Source organism: Canis lupus, chromosome 11 (assembly GCF_011100685.1).
Source record: "Canis lupus familiaris isolate Mischka breed German Shepherd chromosome 11, alternate assembly UU_Cfam_GSD_1.0, whole genome shotgun sequence".
Taxonomy (NCBI): domain Eukaryota; kingdom Metazoa; phylum Chordata; class Mammalia; order Carnivora; family Canidae; genus Canis; species Canis lupus.
The window spans coordinates 61285112-61300112 of NC_049232.1; the positions used below are offsets into that span (position 1 = coordinate 61285112).

The 15001-nt window shown below is 43.2% G+C and overlaps 1 long non-coding RNA gene across 1 annotated transcript in view; it reads right to left on the minus strand.

Moving 5' to 3' along the window:
• Positions 1 to 2162: 2162 nt before the first annotated feature.
• Positions 2163 to 15001, minus strand: part of LOC111098116 — a 181251-nt gene continuing 168412 nt past the window's right edge. Inside the window, exon 9 of the long non-coding RNA XR_005367083.1 lies at positions 2163 to 2317. This is a non-coding gene — a long non-coding RNA (uncharacterized LOC111098116). The remainder of the gene's footprint in view (positions 2318 to 15001) is intronic.

Consider the following 15001-nt stretch of genomic DNA (forward strand, 5'->3'; position numbering starts at 1 on the left):
GCTTCATGGTTTGGGCTTTGTGTGGCTTGGTTACGAAATGCTTTTCTAGACAAGTTTGTAAAGATAGATAGGAGAACATCTGAAAGTTTTAAAGTTTTTTAAGTCTCTAGTTAACCTAGAATTTATTCTTTTTTTTTCTTTTTGATGTTGAGATTTAGAGATCTTTGTTTTTTCATGTGGCTAACCAATCATTTCAAGCACTAAACAGTCCATCTCATCCCAGTGATCTATCACATAAGTCCCCATATATGCATAGTCTATGTTCTGTTCTCTTTTTGCCTATTCCAGCAACACCACCATACTACCTTATTACCTTTAAACATTTTTTTTTAAGATTTTATTTATATATTCATGAGAGACACAGAGAGAGGCAGAGACACAGTCAGAGGGAGAAGCAGGGTTCCTGCAGGGAGCCTGATGGGGGACTTGATCCTGGAATCCCCAGATTATGCCCTGAGCCAAAGGCAGATACTCAACCACTGAGCCACCCAGGCATCCCTCCCCACCTTATTCTTTTAAAAATGTTATTCATGAACCATTGATCTTTCACACACATTTTAGAATAAGTTGTTAGGTCACACATAATGTCTAAATACACTAAATATCTAGTATGTGAATATACATGTAGCATATTTGATATGTAAATGTACAAACACTAAAAACACTTGAGAATTTTATTCAGGTTACATTAAGTGTATTTAGATTTGAGGACAATTGATAGTTTTACAAAATAGAATCCTTTCATCCATGATGTATCTATTTATTTAAATGTTTTAAGGTTTTTCAATAAAGCTTTATACTTCCATTAAAATTCTGCACACCTTTTTTTAAAGATTTATTCTAGGTTTCTGATGTTTTTGTTTAAATGTAAGTAGTATCTTTTGTCAAATTGATATTTGTCCTTTGTTGGAGGTGACAGGAATAAGTTTGATTGCTGTATATTCCATTTATTTCCAGCTCCCTTTTCTTAAAAGTGTTAATAATTTGTAAGTTCTCTTGAAATTGTCTTGTATACAATAATAGTGTCTTGTATGTTATGCTTCCTTTTCTTACTCTGCTGCCTAAGACTTGACAAACTGAATGTTTAATAAAGCAGTTGATAGCTAGAAAGCTTGTTCTGTTTTAAACCATAAAGAGAACACATGAGAATTTGGGGAAATTTTAAATCTTACCAAATATCACGAGACTTACTTTCTCCCCAATTTAATGTTTCATCATGTATGGAGGGTTTGTTTAGAGCACAATAGCTGCTCTAGTCATCCCCCAAATCACTATACGTCAACTATTATTTCCATTTTCCAGTATGCCTATAGCTAAGCTCCCATACACAAAGAACAAATAAGAAATTATACGTTTTGTTAATTTTTGGCAAAGATGGCTAATTTCATATTATCCACAAATACCACACTAAACAGACTGAATGCACACACAGTCATAAAACTCAGCAAGCTGAAGCTGAGACGTCCAAAAACAAAGAAAAGCTCCAACTCTAAAACCATTACACATTCTACTTCTGAAATGATTCCCTTTGAGGCCTTTAAAATGTACTTGTTTGCAAAAAGCAAAAAGAGTTCATTGTTAGCAAGTAGAGGTGGATTATTAGCAGCTGCTACAAAATCAGGGTTAGGACTTGAGGTAGAAAGAGAGTAGGGAAGTTCTGACATTTCATGTGTTAAGCTGATAAAATCTTAAGTCAGTTCTTAACACAGTTACTACTCTTCAGGAAACCCACAATAGTCATGAGGACCTAGGACCCCAATGGCATTATTCTGATAGCTAGACCTCAAGCCAGTAAGAACCCTCGCGTTTTGCTTCCCTATAGCAAGAAGCGAAGAACAGCGGTTTTAAACCTCGCCCCTCTAAGTCCTATTCAAAGATTAAATCACAATTAAAAGTAGATTTTAAGGGGCACCAGGGTGGCTCAGTGGTTGAGCATCTGCCTTTGGCTCAGGTCGGTCCTGGGGCCCTGGGATCCAGTCCCACAATGGGATCCCTGCTGGGAGCCTGCTTCTCCCTCTACCTACGTCTCTGTCTCTCTCTGTGTCTCATGAATAAATACAATCTTGGGGGGGGGGGGAGCAGATTTTTAAATCCACACCTTAAAACACGATTTCAAGTGTGCTACATTTTAAAGACGCTTTATTACAAAATATAAAGCTAGAAGAGTAAAATAGAAAAGTTATCAAATCAATAAATAAGCTTTTACTTTTTCAGGATGATTTACTGCAGGGCTTTTCCAAACAGACCGTCTTATTTACTGTGTTGAGTCATCAGAGAAAATAAGTGAGACTAAACATCGGTCACTGTCACCTGAAAACTAGAAAAGAAAATAAAGTTACGTTGACAGGGCAAGAAAAGTAATTCCTCTTACAGAAATTGAACACACGAGCTATTTTTTGTAGGTTCTCATTTGCTAAATGGACGATTCAGAATTTGTGAAGCAGAAGCAGCAAGCTCCTGAGCTTGAAAGCAGCCTCTAAACGCGCTTAACTATTGTTTGTTTATTTGTTTTGTGCTGTTTGCTAGTCGAAGTGCAAACAGGCAAAAGCAGAAAGACACCACCAAGGCCCCAGGCACGAGCTCAGCGCCGGGCCGCGCCAGCGAGGAATCCGTCTCGCCGCTTTAAGCCGCGGCAGGGCCCTCGGCCCGCCCACAAGGGGCGGGGCCAGCGCGGCGCCTCCTGGGAATTGTAGTTCCCCGCCCGAGCGCTCCTTGCCTCGTTTCTTTCCAACCCCATCGTCCTCCAGCAGCCTACAGATTCCGAAACTGCTTTGGATGCAGCACGAGGCACAACCGGAGATAAAAGGACAGGATCGGGACGCCACTGATGAGCGTCTAGAAGATGTTTGGTGGCGGCGCCAGCTCCGCGCATGCGCGGGTGGCCGGGCGGCCCTGGGCGGGCAGCTAGGTAGGGCGGGGGCAAGTTTGAGATGATCCGGTTTGCGAGTCGCGCTTGCAAGCGAGGCCTTGGAGGGAGCTGCCTGATAGCCCGGGGGAGTGCTCCTCCTTCGGCCTCATCCTTTCAGGACTCTCCCACTCCCTACCCTTTCGGATTTGCAGAATTGCGGCCTTCCCCCCGCCCCCACCTCCACCCCTCGCCCCCCGCCCCCACCCTCACCCCCACTCCCCACCTTCACCCCCCACCTCACCCCCATTCCCCACCCCCACTCCCCACCCTCACCCCCATTCCCCACCTTCACCCCCCACCTCACCCCCATTCCCCACCCCCACTCCCCACCTTCACCCCCCACCTCACCCCCATTCCCCACCCCCACTCCCCACCCTCACCCCCATTCCCCACCCCCACCTTCACCCCCACTCCCCACCTTCACCCCCCCCACCTCACCCCATTCCCCACCCCCACTCCCCACCTTCACCCCCCACCTCACCCCATTCCCCACCCCCACTCCCCACCCTCACCCCCCCACCCTCACCCCCATTCCCCACCCCCACTCCCCACCTTCACCCCCATTCCCCATCCCCACCGCCCCACCTCACCCCCATTACCCATCTTCACCCCCCCACTCCCCACCTTCACCCCCCACCCTCACCCCCCACTCCCATTCCCACCCCCCTCACCCCCCCTCACCACCACCCCCAGCCTCCCTCTCCGTGGGAAGCTTTTCCCTGCTGTTATGAAATCCGTGCAGGCTTCCCAGCCAAGGCCTTTTAGCCCGCCTGGAATTCAAACTGCCCCCTCCCTGCCAAATCCAGGGCATGTGAGGCAGCAAAGGAGCAGGCACAGGCCCTAAAAAGCAGTGTCCTGTCCCTTCTCTTAAATCCACCGTTACCCTGCCCTTCTCTTCCCCTGCAAAGCTGGGGACCGGTTAGGACGCGTGAGATGGACGGGATGCTTACCCCCCCCCCACCTTTGGCGAAGATCTACAGCCCCCTTTGCTCCGGGAGGTGGCATCAGTATACAGGAGGCCCGGAGAGAACTCTCCAGTGTAGTCCGTACAAAGCCTCAGGACAGCAGTTCTAAATTCGCGGCTTTTCCCACAACTTCACAGATGTCTCAGTAAAAGCTAGAAGATGTAACCAGCAGGGCCTGACGCTAGCTGGCTTTCCCTGGTTCACCGCAGCCCCTGGTACATTAGTGAGCAGTCACCCCCCGCCACATACACACACACCCCATGAGTGAGCCGGACTTGCAGCAAGCACACAGGATGTTGCGTAGGGAAGGGCTCATGATTGGGCACAGACTTGGTGCTGGGAAACAGGTACATCACATCACAACTTGGCTTAAAAGACTACCGTCGCCGAGAGACAGGTTGGACTGTAAAGCCCCCTGCATTTCCCAGAGGGTGGCATTCAACACAGTTTGTTGTGTGACTTGTTTGTCTGCCTTTCTTGAGAATCTGCAGGACTGTTTCATTTACCATCGTGACTGCGGTGTTAACACCCTGTGGCCTTAGTAAATGTCAAATGATGAGATGCATGAATCCAGTGTCTGCCCTTCAGGTCTGTACCCAAAGTCGGCTGGGAGCAGTGGAGATGAAAATAGTGATGCAGGTTTATACAAAGGTTTGGGACAGGAAGCAAGAAGCGCAAACTGTCTGGAGAAAGAGGTCCCTGAAGCCTGCGGGGAGGACGCAGTATCCGCTAAGTCTTCTAATGGTCCCTCACTGTCCAGCAGATAGGAAATTCTCCTACCGGAACGCCCGAATGAGCTTTGCCTGAGAGGGATGGGGCTGATTAAGAGCCCACCAGGACGGGAACACAGATGCTACCCTCTTCCAGGTGGTCATCTGGAGAAGCCGCACTTGCCAGGGACCCTGGCTTTCTTCAAACATCTTTGGAATGCTCTCTGTGGAAATGCCTTTTGAGCTTACAGCACATTCTTTTGGACCTCCTCAGCACTGGAACATCTCGTTCCTTCAGAGATTTGATATTTGGGGATAGCCAGAAGTCATTTTGGATGCAGGTCTAGAGGATGAGGAGGACAGTCCTGCTGCAATTTTGGGGAAAACTGTTTGTTTCCATAGGGCAGGGTTCTCATTGTAGAGTGTGTGGAAGCGTTAAGTGTATGTATCTTTTCCTAAGGGATTGTGTCTTTAGCTTTCATCCTATTCCCCAAGGGCCCCATGATGCAAAAAAGATTAATAAACATTGCTATACATTTATGAGGTCATTTCTTCTATGCTTGCAAGCTGGCTCTGAAGGAGAGTCATGTGGTAGGAGAGCAGAGGGCAGGTTTCAGTTCCTCCTAGAATTTGATGTGTGGTCTCTGGGTTCCAAAGCTCCTGGAGCCTCAGTGGCACACAAACTGGAAAGCAGAACTGAGAGGGGGTGAGGGACAGGGGTCCTGCCTTGCCCTGTGACTGCACGAAATTCCAACATAGGAATTCCAGAAATGTTCTTGAACAATAACAGCATCCCCAGACTGGGCATGTAATGCAACCTTCCCAAGTGACTCCTTCAAATAACAGCCCTAAATTGGGTATGTGCTAGTGCTAGTGTGCTTGTTCAAAGAAATCAGCCTCCTGATGTCAGAAACGAGTATCTAGTAATGACAGTTATGCCAAATCAAAGAGGGAAGGCAAAGACTTGAAAACCAGAGACTTGCTAAGAACAGTGCACATGGTCAGGGAAGAAGGAATCAGGAAAGAGGAAAGAGGGTATCAGAGCATCACACGCTGCTAGGGGTGGGAGTCCTGCCAAGACAGGCAGCACAAGAGGCCTAAAAACAAGGATTCTCCCTTAAGTGAAGCTTCTGGTAGAAAACTTAATCTCCAGAAGGAGCAATTGGAGCAAACAGAATTTAAGCAAGACAGTTATTTGGCAGGGAGCCCCATTCCAGGAACAGGGTGACCTGAGACTAGGCCAGGAGCCATAGCTCTCAGAGTCAGTTCCAAAGCCTGCAGCGAAGGACTCTGACACCAGCTGTGGGGGCAAAGACCCTTGGGACCAACCAACTGCAACCAGGGAAAAGCTGAGGAGCTGGTCACTGAGAGTCATCACCAGCCATATGTCTGTTCTTTCCCTAATGGCATGACTCCTGGTCTTATTTTTCAATTACTGCCAAACTCAGAAGGAGAAAATGAGCATGTTCCTTTTTGGCTTCCCCAGTCCACAACACAGCCTAAAGCTTTGGTGTGGATCAGTCTGGAAGGAAGAGCTGTGTCTAGTGGTCACGTCTACATTGGAGCCTCAGGGCCCTTTTCATCACAGGGTACTCAAGCCATGAGCAGTTGTGATTGAACTGGAGGCCTTAAACACAAATTTGGTCTCCTAACTTTAAAAAAAACTCTACATACTCAAGAGCTACCCTTGAAGAGAAGGGAGTGGATGGGGGCATCCCTGCTCTGCTGATTTATGCAATGGTCACAGTCAGGGCCAGAAACAGAGTGAACAGAGTGAACTGAAATTAGAAACACAGGAAAAGCTGCTTCCACAAGCTTTCACTACTCTTCACTTACGTATGTATGCGAGCTTTCTACCTTCGGCTTAAGTTGTTTCTCTTTCTGCAATTCCTGCTTTCCATTATTTGCATCTATCAGAATCCAAGAAGAGGGAACATCTCCCCAAGGAATGCTGTTTTCTCCCAACTGAATGCTTTTATCTTTCTGGTCTAGCAAGTTCCTACACATCATTTATGACTCTTGGACACCCACTCCATTGTGAATCTTTCCCCGACATTCCCTCCATGCCCTCCTGGGCTCAATTTTACTCACCTGATCCTCTGAGCAGTCATTGCACCTTGACATTCCATTCTCCCAGCCACAGTGCTTAAAAGCCCTCCACAAACTGGCCTCTGTTCCAACACGTCTCTATTCTTGCTTCTTATTCTAGTTACGTGTACGAGCCGCCTCAGACACTCTACCTCCCTCCACTGTACAACTACCTGGCAAAGTCCTTCATCTTCTAGGTACCCCCTCCATTGTTTTTCCCTCAGAAGCCTTCCCTAACCCCAAAAAGAAGTAACTGCCCCCTCACCATCTGCCTGGGGACTTTGAGAAATTTCAATACACTGTGTTAGGTGCCATGTTAGGTATGTTAAAAGTTTCATTTATACACCTATCTCCTGAACTAGACTACGGGTTCTTTTACCAGAGGGAGCATGCTTCTTTCATCCTTGAACTTGGGACTTAACACTCAGTGAATGTTGAATAAATCAATGAATGGGTGAATGATATAGTATGTCCCTCCCACTTTATTATTAAGTCTTGGAGGTTAGGAATATTGGCCCATTTATCTCTTGTTCTTCATAGCTAGTTTAGTGCCCAACATATAATAGGCATCCAATAAATATTTTTCATTGAGTGAATGCAGGGATGAATGAATAAAGTCTTTTGTAATATCTCTAACCTGATAGGTGCTTTGCCTCCTTTGAAATCTCAGGCACTATCCTTGTGTTTTTCCTATAGCATTTTCCTTAGCTTCCACATAGCTCTCTAACTCCCCCCACTTAGTGGTCACTCCTCGAGAGCAGAAGTTGGGCCTTACTTCTGTTTCTGTCCCCTGTTACAGGGCCGGGCATATGGCAGGTACTTAAAGTTGAGCTTTTCTGAGAAAGATAAAAGTCACTGTCATTCTAACTCCTGTTCCAGCAATAAGATGCCCAAATACATGAGCTACACATACGGAGTTTCCTCATCCACTCCTTTGCCTCACACAAGTTTCATGTTGCCATTTCCAGGCAAAGCTGAAAAGGCCATGTGGCTCCATATCTGTGCTAGCTGTAATTCCTGTACTAGTAGGTGCTCAGTAAACAGCGTTTTTATGTTAATAAAAGATATGACGCTCATCAAGAATGAATGAACCCAAAGATGAAAGATGAAAATCACATCAGCCCATAAGGAGGAATGGAAAGGCAGATCGTGCATTCCCCCTCAGGGTAACGGTGTTGAAAAGCCTGTTTTTCTCCATAAAAGACAATTCCAAAAAAAAAAAAAAAAAAGACAATGCAATGTATGCATTTCAACTTCAAAATGTTAAAGCCCCTCTAATTTGGTCATAGCTAAATAGAGAAGAGCAATCCTCAAGATTAGAATCCATTAACAGTTGTGGGGATTTTTCATCTATCACTTTGTGTAAACATTCACTTCCCTCTCTTCCTTCCTTCCTTCCTTCCTTCCTTCCTTCCTTCCTTCCTTCCTTCCTTCCTTCCTTCCTTCCCCTCTCTCTCTGTCCCTTTTTTCTTTTTTTTTTTTAACATAGGTTTATTGAGGATGCACTATGTTCTAGGTACTCCTTGTAAGTGCCTTATACTCATAATTTCTCTTAACTCTTGTGATGATTCTACAATGTAGGTATTAGAGTATTCACTTAAAATGTGGCAAAACCAGGATCAGATTCAAGAAGTTGCCTGAGGCCTCACAGCCAGTAAGTACTGGAATCATAATTTGAACCCAGGTCTCATAAACTCTGGAACTTATGTGTTACTATTTAATTTCTGTATTATAATGCCTCTCCAGACATTTCCTTTCTTTTTTTTTTTTTAAGATTTTATTTATTTATTTTTTTTAATTTTTATTTATTTATGATAGTCACAGAGAGAGAGAGAGAGAGAGAGAGAGGCAGAGACATAGGCAGAGGGAGAAGCAGGCTCCATGTACCGGGAGCCCGACGTGGGACTCGATCCCGGGTCTCCAGGATCACGCCCTGGGCCAAAGGCAGGCGCCAAACCGCTGCGCCACCCAGGGATCCCCTAAGATTTTTTTTATTTATTTATTCATGAGAGACACAGAGAGAGAGAGAGGCAGAGACACAGGCAGAGGGAGAAGCAGGCTCCATGCAGGGAGCCCGATGTGGGACTCGATCCGGGATTCCAGGATCACGCTCCGGGCCGAAGGCAGGTGCTAAACTACTGAGCGTCCCACTCTCCAGACATTTCAATGGGTCTGCTCTCACCAAGCTTACAATTAGGAAGACAGACAGCAAAAGTAAATCAAGTACAGAGTCAGAGGTTAGCAAAGGATAACTCTGGAACAGGAAAAGCCATCTATTTCAGGGCAAGAGTAGGACCAGCAACAGCTTCTCAAGGAATGGGTCACTTAAATTAAGATCTGAAGGATACCTGGGAGTTCACTAGATCAGCCAAGGACATCATCTGGATGGAGGGACAGCAAATGCAAAGGCCTGGAGGTTGAGCAGGAGCCCAAAACATTGAAGGAACTGATTTCTTTGGTTAAGCATCTTAGTCATTTAGTCATTCTGTTTACAAAGGTTGTTTTTTTTTTTTTTTTTCTTGTATAGCTCACAGTGGCTAATTGTCTTTGCTTTTGTCTAAAAGTGCTGAAGTGTAAGAGTGAGTGATCATTGAAATGAATTAGGGTTTAGGTTGATTTCAAATGCTATTGAGGGGACCAGTACATTCTGATGTTCAAATGACACAGCCAAGTGGCCAACAGCATGTGCCCTGCTGTTCTAGTGAAATGAGATAGCTGTGAAAGTGCACTAAGATCCTTTAGGGACTGAAGAGTCCAAAATGTGAAGGCTTATATTATGCTTTCTAAAAAGGAATTATCATTTATCATTTCTACAGGACATACAAATATAAATCATTTTACACTTATGTCAGTCACGAAATCTGACGTCAATTTAAAATGAAGCTATTTCACTAGTTACCCCAAACACTCAAAGATCTAATTTTTTAAAGTAGGCTCCACACCCAGCTCACATCCCAGAGACCAAGACTCGAGCTGAGATCAAGAGTTGGACACCCAACCAATGATCCACCAAGGCACCCCCAAATGATACTAAGATCTAAGGTATAGGTCCCTGAGGATCCATGATACTATTCTCTTTAATTTGTATACATTTGGAATTTTCTATTAATAGCTTTAAATTTTTAATAGACTTTATTCTTTAGAGCAGTTTAAGATTTATAATAAAATTGAGTTGAAAGCACAGAGTTCTTACACACTCTTTGCCTTGACAGCAGCTCCCTCGACCACATCTATATCATAATAGATTTTTCATATCTAGACTTTATTTTTAGCGACCTTACATTAAAAGACTTTATTTCTTAGAGCGGTTTTAGATTTTTGGATTTTTTATATCTAGACTTTATTTTTAGACTTTACATTAATAGACTTTATTTTTTTTAGAGCAGTTTTAGATTTATAGCAAAATGGAGTTGAAAGCACAGAATTCTTACATACTCCCTGCCCCAGCAGCAGCCCCCGTATCAACATTCTGTACTATAATGGATTTTTTTACATCTATTCTCTAAGTCAGATATAAGGGCACCTGAGTGGCTCAGTCAATTAAGCATCTGCCTTTGGTTCATATCATGATTCTGGAGTCCTAGAATGGAGCCCCATGTCCTGCTCCCTGCTCAGCAAGGAGTTAGCTTCTCCCTCTCTGTCTGCTGCTTCCCTATTTGTGCTCTTCTTATGCCATTTCTGTCAAATAAATTTCTTTAAAAAAAAAAGAAAATTTTTTTAAAAAACTAGTTACAAACAGTGGTGAGGAAAAGCAGAGAATGTTACAAGTATGTGTACTAGGAGAACTCCCTAAGTATAGGTGGTCAGGGAGGGTTTCCCCAGAGAAAATCAACAGGTAAGTTGAGATCGGAAGCATAAGTAGGAATGAATGAGGCAAAAATGACAGAGGAAAGCTTTTCAGGCAAACAAAGTAATGTCTTCAAAGATCTTAAGGCAAGAAGGAGCCTGGTATATTTTGGAGCTGAAAGCTGATGGACAAGGACAGAGATGAAACTGGAGAGGCTGGTGGAGGCAAGAATACATGGGCACCTAAGCTGTGTTCACGTGTTGTCTTTGCCTTTATACCCTGAGTGATGGGAAACAATGGGTAGGTTTTATATAGGAGGATCACAAACAGATTTTGTTTTAAAACAAAGGCCCTGACGGCATGCTGAGGAATGGATGGAAGTGAAGTAAGAATGAAATTGGGGAAACTCATGAGGAAACTATTGGAATAGACCCAGAGATGATGGCAGTGTAATAAAGTGGAGAGACCAAGAAATGGATGGGTAGCACAGGTACCAACAAGGTTTGGCATTTGCTTTGAAAAAGTAGGAGGCTGCTGGGTTTCTAGGTTTGCAAAACTGGATAGATTATGGTGCATTTTCTGAGATGGGAGTAGAGGTGAAGAGAAGATCAGGAATATACACAGGCTCTATAGCTATTTTTCTCTATTTCAAATAATAACTCCCCTGTGTGAGGCACCCTGCTAGGTGACTCACATTCTGTATCATACAAGCCCTTTCATCTGATGAAATAGGGACTGGCATCAACCAGATTGATTCCCATACTGCCACAGTTCAATGAACTTTAAGAGATTGTTTACTGTGCTCCGTTATCATGTCAAGTGCACGTTGTTTATCACCTATGCTCAGCCCACTGGGACAGATATATGCAGCTCTAAGTATTGCTTCCAACACCCTTCCCAATTATTTTCTCATATGACTCACTGGACAACTCCTACTCCTTTTTTCTTCTCTCAAAGCTATACCTGCTCCATGGTAACCTGTAAGGCAGGTTTATCTAGGTACTTTCCCCTCCCCCTCCTCTTGATCAGACCAAGTGGCCACCAGGGCAAACATATTCTCAAACCATACCTTTTGGAGATTCATCTTTGATTCATTATCCCAAATCCTCCATCCCATTAAATATTACAGTCACATTTCTCTCTGGCCTCACTTCTCTTACTAAGTGATCTGCCCACTGTTACAGGGGACAATCCCCAAGTTCTCACCTTCCACTTCAAAGCTTTTATCAGAACAAGCCAGCATTATTTCCATCTTCTCCTTATTCTAGACTGCCTTCTCTATTTCTCTGAGGCCCTTCTGTTATTAGTTCTCTTTGGTAGCAACCAAGAGTGACCAGGATGTTTTCATATATGTTGTGCCACTTAATGCCCACACCACCGCTCCCTAGTTCCTGTTCCCATGCCTGGTGTATAGAGTCATCTAAATATTTGTTGAATTAATGAATGAGCTGTGCTGCTGGGAAATCAAAGAATGCCCTATTTGAAGGGATGTCAGGCCCTATTTTCTGTTTCTTAAGATAAATTTTAATTTTTTTAAGTGTTCATAAATAATAGTTAATCTATAGCCTATTACTGATTTTAAACTATTAATTCATTTAGAATAGTATAATTCATTTTGTATGGATTACTGTACTATAAATATGAACCTGATACTCCCAAGTGAACTATTGTTTAAATCAGAGGTAATAAAAAAAAATCAGAGGTAATATTATACCAAAACACCACTAAAAAGTAACAATTAAAAATGAAAAATGAATATTATCTATTATCTTACGGTGCTTCCACAACAATCCAGATTTTTAGCTTTGGGTATCCATTGAACATAGCTAGATGACTATTCTATAATACTTCAGTACCTCTTCTAGACTTGCATTGAACTGTAGATGTAGATGTAACTTTCAGCCTAGACGATGCCATATTATTGTTTGGTGCATTTTGGTAGCACTTTATATTTGTAAAGTGCATAACAATCATATTCAATAGTGTTTCTGCAAAGCCCTCCTATGAGGTAGTGGTAGCTCAGCATTCCTGAAGCCAAGCATAAAAATAAGTGTGCACTTATCAGGAAGATGCTGATAGGATCCAAATGAAATGTCAGTGAAAACTAATGCACAATGTTCAAAACGGTACAGTTTCTCTCGATTCATCTCAGCAGAACTAGCAAAATCTCTTTCTATACTATCTGAATTTCCAACCCCAGAAATGAAGCCTAATTTTGAAAGAATTAAGTGATTATTATATTGGATATTACTTTAAATGTTAGGGTTTATATTACCACTTAAAACTTAAGTACAAAAGAAAAAACTTAAGTACAACAGAAGACTGAGTTCATAAAGGCGATGTTCACTGTATTCACATGTGTTAACTCATTTGCGTTCTTAGCCAGAGCGATTTTCTAGCAGTCAGATTAAGGTAAAAATTAGATTCTCTTCTAGAAGAAAAATCTGAATTATTCAAATTAAATGGATTTGGAATGGTCTCAAATGACCTGGAATTTCCCATCTTAAAGATCAAATTTTACTTCATTAGCCAAAACCTTTCACCTATCACCACCTACATTCAGACCAGCACACTCCCAGAACCTGTTGTAATGTGGGAGAGAGCTCTAGTCCATAAAGGACTAAAAGAAAGGGCAAACACAAATAACTGAAGGGAAATTCTTAGTGTCATTTAGGGATTGTATTTGCCCAGAAACCTGACTACAAAGGCTTCATCAAATATAGGTCCTTTCTCCTGTATAACTGGAAGCCTTAGAATTGGGTACTTGGGGTTGTATGGAGGCTCCTAGATGCCATCAAGGACTCAGGTTCCCTCTGTCTTTTTGAATCACCACATTCCACATGTGGCCTGGTTCAAGGTGGGGGCTCTATCTCCAGCCTCTCACAAGTTTCATACAAAAAAGAACAAGGAGGAAGTGAAGACGGAAGAGGAAGAGGAGGAGGAAGAGGAGGAGGAGGAGGAGGAGAAGAAGAAAAAGACAGCACAAGTATCAAGAGAACAAGACTTCAGGATTGCCATCAGACTCCCCATAGATTTCCCTGTAGCCTCACTGGAGAGTCCCCACTGCCCTCCTACCCTGTCCCCCATCAGCTGCATGGGAGAGTATAGTAATGTGTTTGTTTTTTTCTAAAACTGGGTGTATCCCAAACAAAACTGACACTTTGGTAATAATAATAATAATAATAAAATGAATGAATGGATGGGAGTTATAAACTAGCAGTATCCACCAAATTCATTGTTTTCAGTGTGAATTATAGAGACACATGAATATATGGTACAGAGAAAGAACATGCTGATTAGTGACAAGAACAACTACAGGAAGATGAACTGGTGCAAGAAAGGTTTTGTGGAGGTTACCAACCCCCTCTCGCAGCCTCTGGGAGTTGTTACAAGATTTCAAGGTGGAACCACATGTACAAAGTGCCTTGTATAATTGTGATGAAAGTGTTAAACTTTATGTAGAGTGTATTTTAAATCGCCCAGGTGTGCACAGGGAGCCATATTCAAGAGTGTTCATCCCAGAATTCCCACAGCCAAAATTGGAAAAAACATAAATGTCCATAAACAAAAAGAATAGATTAATTTGGAGTTATTCATAGTGTGTGGAATACTTTACAACAGCTAAAATAAGAAAAATTTTACAAAGGTAGGTTGTGGGCACTAAGGTGTTTATTATATTACTTGTTTTGTTTTTCTGTGGGATTCAAATATTTCACAATTTTATAAATTAGCAAAATAAAACAAAACTTGGGCAGTGTTTCTCAATATTTTATCCATAAACCACCTGCATCAAAAATCACTGAAGCTAGGGATCCCCGGGTGGCGCAGCGGTTTGGCGCCCGCCTTTGGCCCGGGGCGTGATCCTGGAGACCGTGGATCGACTCCCACGTCGGGCTCCCGGTGCATGGAGCCTGCTTCTCCCTCTGCCTGTGTCTCTGCCTCTCTCTCTCTCTCTCTCTGTGACTATCATAAATAAATAAATAAATAAATAAATAAATAAATAAATAAATAAATAAATAATTTATAAAAAAAAAATCACTGAAGCTAAAAAATAAAAAAAATAAAAAAAATCACTGAAGCTATATGTCAAAATGCAGATTCCTGGGGCCACTCCCCAGGCCAATACCAAAAACTCCAGCCTGAATCCAGCAGTCTATATTCCAAAGAAGACGACCATTTAGGAGATTCCTAAAGGAGCACTGACACAGGGTTTTAGAAAGTAAAACAGTTTAGTAGAAAACAGAAACTGAGTAGAGCTCTGGGCTGGAGAAATGAGTCATGCAGAGCTTAGAGGGGGCTGAAACTGTGGTACACCTCAGAGTCTGGGCGGGAGGCACAAGAACTGTGGCCACTTCACGCAGGAGAGAAGGGGCACTAAGTGGTGAGCAGGACCCATCAGGATTAAACTGTAAAAAACAGAGAACCCGAATATCAGTGGCCTAAACCAGCAAGCCTTGCATTTCCTGCTCCTATGGAAGAAGTCTGGAGTTAGTCAGTATGGGGGTGGGGGAACAGGTGTAGCTCTCCACAGTGTCAGGAAGCC